The sequence below is a fragment of the Phytophthora infestans genome, genomic scaffold (genome assembly GCF_000142945.1).
Source record: "Phytophthora infestans T30-4 supercont1.27 genomic scaffold, whole genome shotgun sequence".
Classification (NCBI taxonomy): domain Eukaryota; phylum Oomycota; class Peronosporomycetes; order Peronosporales; family Peronosporaceae; genus Phytophthora; species Phytophthora infestans.
In genome coordinates this window covers 337,263-347,815 of record NW_003303732.1, presented here as the reverse complement: position 1 = coordinate 347,815, position 10,553 = coordinate 337,263, and positions in this window count along the sequence as shown.

Below are 10,553 nucleotides of genomic sequence, written 5' to 3'. Positions count from 1 at the left end.
CGACGACGCTCTTCACGCGAAGATTCTCGGCGTTGGACTCCGTCTCGTTCGCGCGGCCGCTCAATTCGCAGATCTCGGGCTCGTTCACGTGGTCGCTCGAGCCGTTTTCCTCGTTCGAGCTGCATGCGTCACATGATGACTCGCAGCGAGCTTGAACTCATACGCCTGGACCCCATCCGGGACGTCACGAAGGAAATTGGCACGAGGCTCCCACGTATCCTCTTCGGGAGGAAATCCGAGCCATCGTACTCGATATAGACGGCGACCGGAACATCGTGGGCTCGCTCACGATGGCGCCTGGGAGCGCAAAGTGGATCTTCGTGGGCAACAGTGTGCTCAACAATCCAGCGGGTATGTCCGGCAGCGTCAACAACATGAGGAAGACCGTTGCGTCGATACCGCTCACGTTCTGGCTGCCTAGATCGAGAACGATTTGTTGAACCGCTACTGAAATGCCCAGCAGGAGTTGGATGAGGCTCTTGATCGAAATGCCCGAGCCACCGAGGAGAGTGCACAGCTGCGTCAGTCGAACCGGGAGATCCTTGCTCGGCTGCAGATGCTGGATAGGTCGGTTCACGGTCGCTTATAGACGGGGACACAGCCTCGAAATCCTATTCCTGGTGCGGATGGATCGATGGCTCGCCGCGCCCATTGAGGAGGTCGCTCGACGCATGCTCCGGCTCAGGAGGCTAAGACGACTCCGGAATCGTAGCGGGGTGATATTGCTTGAGTCGTCCGACGTAAAACGTCGGATGCAGACGTAGTGACGTAGGAATGTCCAGAGTGTAGGCGTCACCAATGGCCTTGATTACCGTAAACGGCTCAGTAAAGCGCGGCGCGAGTTTGTTCGCGGCGGGGCTGGTAGCCGCAGAGTTTCTGATACCCTCAGTCGACAGGAGCACTCGTTCGCCTGTCGTAAACGTGGAGGGTTGTGTAGGAACATCCACCATTTGGGCAAGACCACCCTGCTTTTGGTGCAAAACATCTATTTAATAGTGCGAAACACCACCTTTAATAGTGAAACCACACATCCAGGACTATAGCACCCACCCACATCCAAGTACTAAACACACGAGCACCCCAGAACAATATGTAGCTTGCTGAAAATCGGCACATCGGCAACCTAAGGCAACGGTTTTAAAGCAATTGGATCTGCATTAACATGTTACCCAAAGGGGCGTAATTGGACGGCCGAACATACATCTTTTTATTAGTGGAAAGCATCGGAAGCTATCACCACCGCGACATACAGTAAGCAAATTCGTGTTGAAGAATCTCCTGTCAAATGAATCGACGAAAGAAAGATGCCTGTCGTACATCAGCCTGAAAGGAACGATGCAGCGGCTAGCGTCGGCGCTTAGCAGGTGCTGTTGGGTATCAAGGGCTCGACGACTGGGTATTTTGTACCGAAGGTGAAAAACATGTTTTTCCAAGGAAGAAGTGGGCCACGTTTTCCAGGTTCCGCGAGTCAAGCTTGCTTTCAGTACGACAGCCCAGCACAAACGAATGGCTAGATCATTCAGGGAGATTTGCTGATAGTGTAGCTATATCTAAGAGTAGTAAGGTTAGTTTTGGGCTCTCTTGGCCCAGCACGCAAGCATTATGCTTCCCACCACACCACATCTGGGGCTGCTTCGCATGGATCCGCTTCGACACCCACTGCGAGGCCTGCCTCACTAACCAAGAGTGACCGCCTTTGCCCCCAACGGGTTCACGGATGACGCATGAAAATAAGGCGACGACGTCCTCCGCTGCGGCGAACCCTACGGTCTTCTCGTGCATCACCTAGAGCTTCACCACGGACAGCGTCAGTATCTTCGTTATGGACAAGCTTCCGTCTGTGCCGAGGCTACAGACCAATTGGCATCCAGTGGTATATTATTTTCGCTAATGGCTTGTGGTCGAGGCCATTGGTCAAGCCCATGAGTTGTGGCCACCTCTGCTGGTGTCGTCGCAGGGGCCTCTGCTTCTTGGACTGGTGCCGGAGCTCATACGGAGAGTGGTCGTACACGCTTTGATGGTGGAAAAATCGGAAATCTGGTGGGTGCTCTTATTTTATTGGTGGGATGATTGGCTCCATTACATGATGTCGTTGCCCAAAAGGTGGATGCTCCTACTCGGTACTCCGTAAACGTGGCCGTGTTCTTGCGGCCAGTCTTGTCTGCGTTCTCCTTCTGCTTGTCCACTGCGTCCTGCAGTGCGTCTCAAACACAGCGGGTGACCGCTTGGCGCTGTAGTACGAAGTTGGAGACGACTGCGGAGTGGATTGATCGCGCCACTGGCTTCGACGCGTAGCTAGCTGGCGTAAGTAGGCACGATACAGCTCCGGGGTTGATCAGATTACGGTCGGCCCAAGCTGCAAAATGGGACGCCGCGGAGCGCGTCACTGCGTCGACCGACGTGGGGATTGGAAATACACTCGAGATATCATTAGCAACCGATATATGTACCGGTTGACCTAGGACCGGTGTTGCCGCTGGAGACGTCGGAGCTGGAGTAGACGACTTGTCAGTAGCTTCTTCCCCACCCAGAGTGGAGACACACAGCGCTGTGGGATGGCCCACGGCGAGGAGAGCAGAGACACGCGGATGGCGCGCGTCGTTAATGAAGAAGGGCGTCAGCCCGGTCGACGCATGTACTGCGCTGCTCAGCGCAAACTCGGCCAGAGGCACAAACGAGCTCCAGCTGGAGAACGACGTCGCGTAGCTTCGAAGGAAATCTTCGAGAAGGCGATTTACGCGCTCAGTCTGGCCGTCCGTTTCCGGATGGGCTGCCGTGGACACCAACAGCTTCGATCCCAGTAGCTCGAAAAGCTTTTCTCAGAAGGCCGACGTGAAGCGCAAGTCGCGGTCGGAGACGATGGATTCAGGGAGACCATGATGGCGGAAGATCGCATCGACGAAGTGCACTGCGGTATTTGCCGCGGTGATTGAATCTGACACCGGAATCAGGTGGACCATCTTGCTGAAGTGGTCGACAAACACCAAGACACCTGAACGTCCTATAACATCGGGTGGGAGCCCGAAGATGAAGTCCATCGACACCGAGCACCAGGCCTCGGTGGTCACTGCAAAGAAGACGCAAGAGAGCCTGCGACGACGAAGCAGGTTTCACGCGCTGGCAGATCTCGCAGGTGCGCCCCCACTTACGTACCCATTTATACAGATGGGACCAATAAAAGTCGCGAGATACAGCGGCAAACGTCTTTTTGCGACCGAGATGAGTGCCCAGCGGAGAATCATGAAACTCGTGGATAATCCGTGAGCGCAGATCGGGGTCGTTAGGGACAACAACACATGGGGCATCGAAGTTGTAGATGCAGTACGTCAGCAGCTCATGGCGTCCAGTGGTGCTGCCTCACTCTTGCTCATGGGTGGTAGGACAGCTCATTCTACAATTAAAATCCCTTTAAAATTGAGCGAGAGCTGGACGTGCGGCATCAGGAAGAACTTCTATATTCAGGAGTTGATCAAGCATGCAAGTTTTATTATATGGGACGAAGCAGCCGTGGCCCATCGCCACGCGTTTGAGGCAGTAGACCGAACACCGCGGGACATACAAGACAACGATACCGAGCCTTTCGGCGGGAAAGTGTTTGTACTTTCGAGAGATTTCCGCCAGATTTTCCCGATCCTGAAGAATGAAACACCCGTTGAGACAATTGACACTTGCCGCAAGGCATCTAGGCTGTGGCCCCATTTTCAGACGTTCCATCTTATGGAAAACGTGTGAGTGCGCACAGCTATTACTGCAGACACTACCGAGGAAATGGCTGCGCTCTCCGAGTTTCTGCTGCAAGTTGGGGAGGGGAGACATGATGTTAATCCTACTCTAGGAAGTAACTACATGAATATTCCGCGCGATATGCTGATTGAGAGTCCACCTATACCCGAGGACAAGGACTTGAAAATTCGTCCTGGCGTTATTCCAAGAGGCATGGATCGTATCATTGATGAAATATATGGCGAGATTAATAACCCAGAGGCTGCTTCCGACGAGTATTTCGCTAACCGAACGATTCTCACAACCACGTACGCAATCGTCCACCGCACCAATGAAGCGGAGGTCGACTGATAAGCTGAACAGGCGCGGTAATACATGTCTTCCGACTTGGTACAAGACGAGGGCGACGGAAATTATTTCGAGCAGGAGGTACTCCACTCAATATATCTCAGTGGAATTTCACTCCACAAGTTGACCCTCAAGGTAGGAATGCCTATTATGATGATGCGGAACCTGAATCCAGATCTAGGGCTGTGCAACGGAGCACGGCTTCGAATGGTGGCCCTCAAGCCACTTGTCATCCACGCCACAATCGTGATAGGTGGGCGTCAAGGGCGAGACGTGTTGATTCCCCGCATTGTTTTCATCAGCGACGGAGACATTCGGAGCTTTCCGTTTCATTTGAGACGCAAGCAGCTTCCTATCTAACCGGTCTTTGCGACAGCCATTAACAAAGCGCAAGGACAAACGGTGCAGTACTTGGGGCTGTATCTTGCTACGCCTTGCCTCGCCCCCGGGCAGCTGTACGTTGGGATGTCGCGAGTGACTTCGAGATCAAGATTCAAGGCGCTGGTTGAGCACCCAAAGCTGGAGGATGAGGATGGAGCTTACACCCAGAACATAGCCTATAGGCGGATCTTTGATTCGGAGTAGAAATGCTCACTTTCATATGCATATAAAACATCACGTTTACATTAAAACATGTTTCCGCCAGAGCGAGGCGAAGGCGGGTGCCTAATTCCCCTGGGACTAAAACCTGCCACCTCCGCCGCGTACCGTCGGCGAACGACAAGTCACTCCATCTAGTGGAATGTGGTCTGCGTCCGTTCGTCAGTCTGTCCGTAACGGGCTATGGTTCTAAAATGTAACGCAAATACGGGCGTTCTACTGGCTGCCGAGCGCACCGAAGGCGGCCTCGATTGGCTAAAAAGATGGCGAGCGCAGCGAAGGCGGCCCCATTGGCTGAAATACATATTTTGTGGTGTACACACTGACGTGGTCTACACATCGTACGTATAAACACCGTTCAAATTTTATTTTGCCTTCCATTTTCAACCGCGGAGCACCACGACACGCAAAGGGCGCTGCCTGTGTGCGCGCTAGTTAGCATTAGTAGGAGGTGCCGATAAGCACACACGTAATAAGATGGTCTCAGCAACTGCTGAAAAACAATGTGACTACTGGTGACTCACATTTCGTGTTAAATGGTCATTTTAGTGCTATTTAAAATGTCTTTCGTGTTTTTGCTTTCAATCTTTTGTAGTAGTACACATAGTAATCATATCAGCGTTAGATTAAACCGCACACTTATTTTACGAATACTTATCGTTTATAAAAGTTAAAATGTGACTAACGTTATAGTGGCTTCCCAGTGGGACTCACCGTTTCACACCACACAGACCATTTTGCCGCCGCGGAAAATAAACGACTTCCCTTAGCTGCGATAATTGATTTGTATTCGCGCGTGTAGGGCACGAATAAAGATAGTTGGCGCGCTTTCCAACACGTTGCGTAGCGTACATCGAACCCACTGATCGAATTGACGCAGAGCCACTGAAGTACACGAAACCAGGTAAGAGCTGGAAACACGGAAGGACCTTATATAATACTATGGACACGCTGAGATAGAAGCAGAAGCACGGATGGGCACGAAAACAGCGAAAGCCACGAATTATTTTGAAAAGGGCGAGCCACGGGAGAGCACGTAGCCATAAAACTTTGGAAGGACAAGAACATGACGGGAGTGCTCGTACCACGAAAGGGAATTAAAATTTTGACACTCTAGTATGCTGAAAAGCACGGGCAACGGAAGAGCACGCACGTTCGAAGTCACTGTAGAGCACGTACCGGTAAGAGCACACGAAAACAATTCTCCAAAAACACCACGGTAGAACATGGAGCAGAGTCAACGGCGAAAACAATTCTCCAAAAACACCACGGTAGAACATGGAGCAGAGTCAACGGACGAAACCCGCGGGAGACCATAAACGGGAGATTGTTGAGCATTGAAACGCGTGCCAAGGTGGAACCGGGGCTCACTGGGGAGCGCGATACTACGGTAGCTAGCGATGGCACGGACGACAGACCAACCGCTACATCACAAGATAACACGATAGCATGGACTGTGCCACTAAAGCATGGCAGAACGCAGCCGCAGAGCTATAGACATGAAATCACCTAGCCGCGGAATACGTTACCAGTGTAGAACCTGATCTTACCGAGCCACGGAGCAGTAGTACATGAAAGCGCGATTGCACGGACGGCAGACCAGCCACGAAATACACAGGGGGGCCGGCTTGGGGTGAGCGCGATTGCACACCGTGAAGCACTATGCCAACACGGGCAACGCAGATTCACTGCGCGATATACATCATTATCGTAGCCGGCGCCCGGGCCGGGACCAGCTCCGCGCGTACAAAAACCTCGTTACCACCCGCAGATGAGGTTAAATATCCTGCTTATCTGGACATAGCGCCTTGCAAGCACTGATTGGTTGAAAATGTGAAGGGAGGAGTGGGCGGCCCACTCCCAAACGCTAGAAGGTGAGGGAAGAGCGCCATTGCAGAGGCAGCACGTATGAGCGTCGAGCTGTAGGAGTCAATCAATCGAACGTATGCGAAGGCCTCTCAAATTCGTCCCAAGAACACCCAACGCGCGTACAACAGCCTCAGCGAGAGTTTTTGGACTGGTGTACAAGACCATGATGGCGGAAGACCGCATCGACGAAGTGCACTGCGGTATTTGCCGCGGTGATTGAATCTGACACCGGAATCAGGTGGACCATCTTGCTGAAGTGGTCGACAAACACCAAGACACCTGAACGTCCTATAACATCGGGTGGGAGCCCGAAGATGAAGTCCATCGACACCGAGCACCAGGCCTCGGTGGTCACTGCAAAGAAGACGCAAGAGAGCCTGCGACGACGAAGCAGGTTTCACGCGCTGGCAGATCTCGCAGGTGCGCCCCCACTTACGTACCCATTTATACAGATGGGACCAATAAAAGTCGCGAGATACAGCGGCAAACGTCTTTTTGCGACCGAGATGAGTGCCCAGCGGAGAATCATGAAACTCGTGGATAATCCGTGAGCGCAGATCGGGGTCGTTAGGGACAACAACACATGGGGCATCGAAGTTGTAGATGCAGTACGTCAGCAGCTCATGGCGTCCAGTGGTGCTGCCTCACTCTTGCTCATGGGTGGTAGGACAGCTCATTCTACAATTAAAATCCCTTTAAAATTGAGCGAGAGCTGGACGTGCGGCATCAGGAAGAACTTCTATATTCAGGAGTTGATCAAGCATGCAAGTTTTATTATATGGGACGAAGCAGCCGTGGCCCATCGCCACGCGTTTGAGGCAGTAGACCGAACACCGCGGGACATACAAGACAACGATACCGAGCCTTTCGGCGGGAAAGTGTTTGTACTTTCGAGAGATTTCCGCCAGATTTTCCCGATCCTGAAGAATGAAACACCCGTTGAGACAATTGACACTTGCCGCAAGGCATCTAGGCTGTGGCCCCATTTTCAGACGTTCCATCTTATGGAAAACGTGTGAGTGCGCACAGCTATTACTGCAGACACTACCGAGGAAATGGCTGCGCTCTCCGAGTTTCTGCTGCAAGTTGGGGAGGGGAGACATGATGTTAATCCTACTCTAGGAAGTAACTACATGAATATTCCGCGCGATATGCTGATTGAGAGTCCACCTATACCCGAGGACAAGGACTTGAAAATTCGTCCTGGCGTTATTCCAAGAGGCATGGATCGTATCATTGATGAAATATATGGCGAGATTAATAACCCAGAGGCTGCTTCCGACGAGTATTTCGCTAACCGAACGATTCTCACAACCACGTACGCAATCGTCCACCGCACCAATGAAGCGGAGGTCGACTGATAAGCTGAACAGGCGCGGTAATACATGTCTTCCGACTTGGTACAAGACGAGGGCGACGGAAATTATTTCGAGCAGGAGGTACTCCACTCAATATATCTCAGTGGAATTTCACTCCACAAGTTGACCCTCAAGGTAGGAATGCCTATTATGATGATGCGGAACCTGAATCCAGATCTAGGGCTGTGCAACGGAGCACGGCTTCGAATGGTGGCCCTCAAGCCACTTGTCATCCACGCCACAATCGTGATAGGTGGGCGTCAAGGGCGAGACGTGTTGATTCCCCGCATTGTTTTCATCAGCGACGGAGACATTCGGAGCTTTCCGTTTCATTTGAGACGCAAGCAGCTTCCTATCTAACCGGTCTTTGCGACAGCCATTAACAAAGCGCAAGGACAAACGGTGCAGTACTTGGGGCTGTATCTTGCTACGCCTTGCCTCGCCCCCGGGCAGCTGTACGTTGGGATGTCGCGAGTGACTTCGAGATCAAGATTCAAGGCGCTGGTTGAGCACCCAAAGCTGGAGGATGAGGATGGAGCTTACACCCAGAACATAGCCTATAGGCGGATCTTTGATTCGGAGTAGAAATGCTCACTTTCATATGCATATAAAACATCACGTTTATATTAAAACATGTTTCCGCCAGAGCGAGGCGAAGGCGGGTGCCTAATTCCCCTGGGACTAAAACCTGCCACCTCCGCCGCGTACCGTCGGCGAACGACAAGTCACTCCATCTAGTGGAATGTGGTCTGCGTCCGTTCGTCAGTCTGTCCGTAGCGGGCTATGGTTCTAAAATGTAACGCAAATACGGGCGTTCTACTGGCTGCCGAGCGCACCGAAGGCGGCCTCGATTGGCTAAAAAGATGGCGAGCGCAGCGAAGGCGGCCCCATTGGCTGAAATACATATTTTGTGGTGTACACACTGACGTGGTCTACACATCGTACGTATAAACACCGTTCAAATTTATTTTGCCTTCCATTTTCAACCGCGGAGCACCACGACACGCAAAGGGCGCTGCCTGTGTGCGCGCTAGTTAGCATTAGTAGGAGGTGCCGATAAGCACACACGTAATAAGATGGTCTCAGCAACTGCTGAAAAACAATGTGACTACTGGTGACTCACATTTCGTGTTAAATGGTCATTTTAGTGCTATTTAAAATGTCTTTCGTGTTTTTGCTTTCAATCTTTTGTAGTAGTACACATAGTAATCATATCAGCGTTAGATTAAACCGCACACTTATTTTACGAATACTTATCATTTATAAAAGTTAAAATGTGACTAACGTTATAGTGGCTTCCCAGTGGGACTCACCGTTTCACACCACACAGACCATTGTACACCTCTGTATTGCGGGACCGTAACGACTCTTCCGCATGTGGCTGCAACTTCGGTTTGGCCAATTGGCAGCCCGCGCCACTCGCTTTTGGAGCGTAGACGCTCGCGGTGGGTCTAGGACCCCTAGGCGCGTGCATGGTGGTAGACGCTCCCAGTCACACCCACCCTAACCTGATTGCTATCGCTACCAACTGCCATACCACTTTGGAGTCTCGGGGCAAGCCTCAGACTGTATCCTGAGAGGTCTCTCTTGAATATATGGTAGGGCAAGGAGCCCCACGCCCGTACATACATGCATATACATCTAAAACTACCCTACTGCTATTATACAGCCAGCGCACCTTGTCCTCTCCGCGCCGTCGATCAAAAATCCAATTTTGCGTTTTGAATGAAAAGTAAGTCGAAAAATATTGCCCAATCAGGGCGCGAGTTAATTGTGTGACGCTTTTAGACATATTTGTAATTTATGCATAGCTAGGTCGAGTCAGAAACGTAGGCGCGGTCGGTAAGATGGGACGCAACTGTATTAGCCCGGCCAACTAGCCCGGCCAAGTGTAGCCATGCAAAAAGGCAGAAAAAAGCAGCAAGAGAGGAAAGCGACGGACTGATTGACGGACGGACGGACGGACAGACACGCTACAAGGTTAGAAGCGGAGCGACTAGCGCTCTGGGCGCCCGCTCCGCGGACGCTAGGGCATGGTTGGCTGGTGTGGTGTGAGCTGCCCGCCTCCGCTGCGCTGCGGTGGGCTTAGAATATCTACTTAGAGCGAGGCTACAGATAATATATGTATACTGTGATCTACTTATGCTACGATCCAAACAACACCGCACACAATATTCTCAGTGCTCACATGCTATGGTAAACATGACCAGGATTTAACGTGATCTGCAAGATGAGCACCATCTTACCCGGGAAGGTTTTGGCTATAATCCCGTTTGAACGTATAGCTCCTAAAACAACACGAATCAGAGGTGCGCGTGGTAGCAAATGTAATATATGCTGTGCGGAAGACGGGTCAGTACCAATGATGATCCCAAATTGGCATAGGTAGGTGAGGAATCCCAGTGTAGCTGGAGTAAATACGCCTGCTCAAACATATTACCATCCGCACGTCATTGCCATGAGGCAGTCGACACGATATCTTTGATTGCGACGGTCTATTAGACCAAGGTTTGTTCGGCTCCTCGCGCGACGTTCAAGTACTATTTGCCGATGGTCGCCACAGACACCAATATTATGCCTTATTATCGTTCCGCTGAGCTCTTTATGATAGTACTGAAGGATCTTTCTACTATCTTCCGCATGCACTAATCTTAC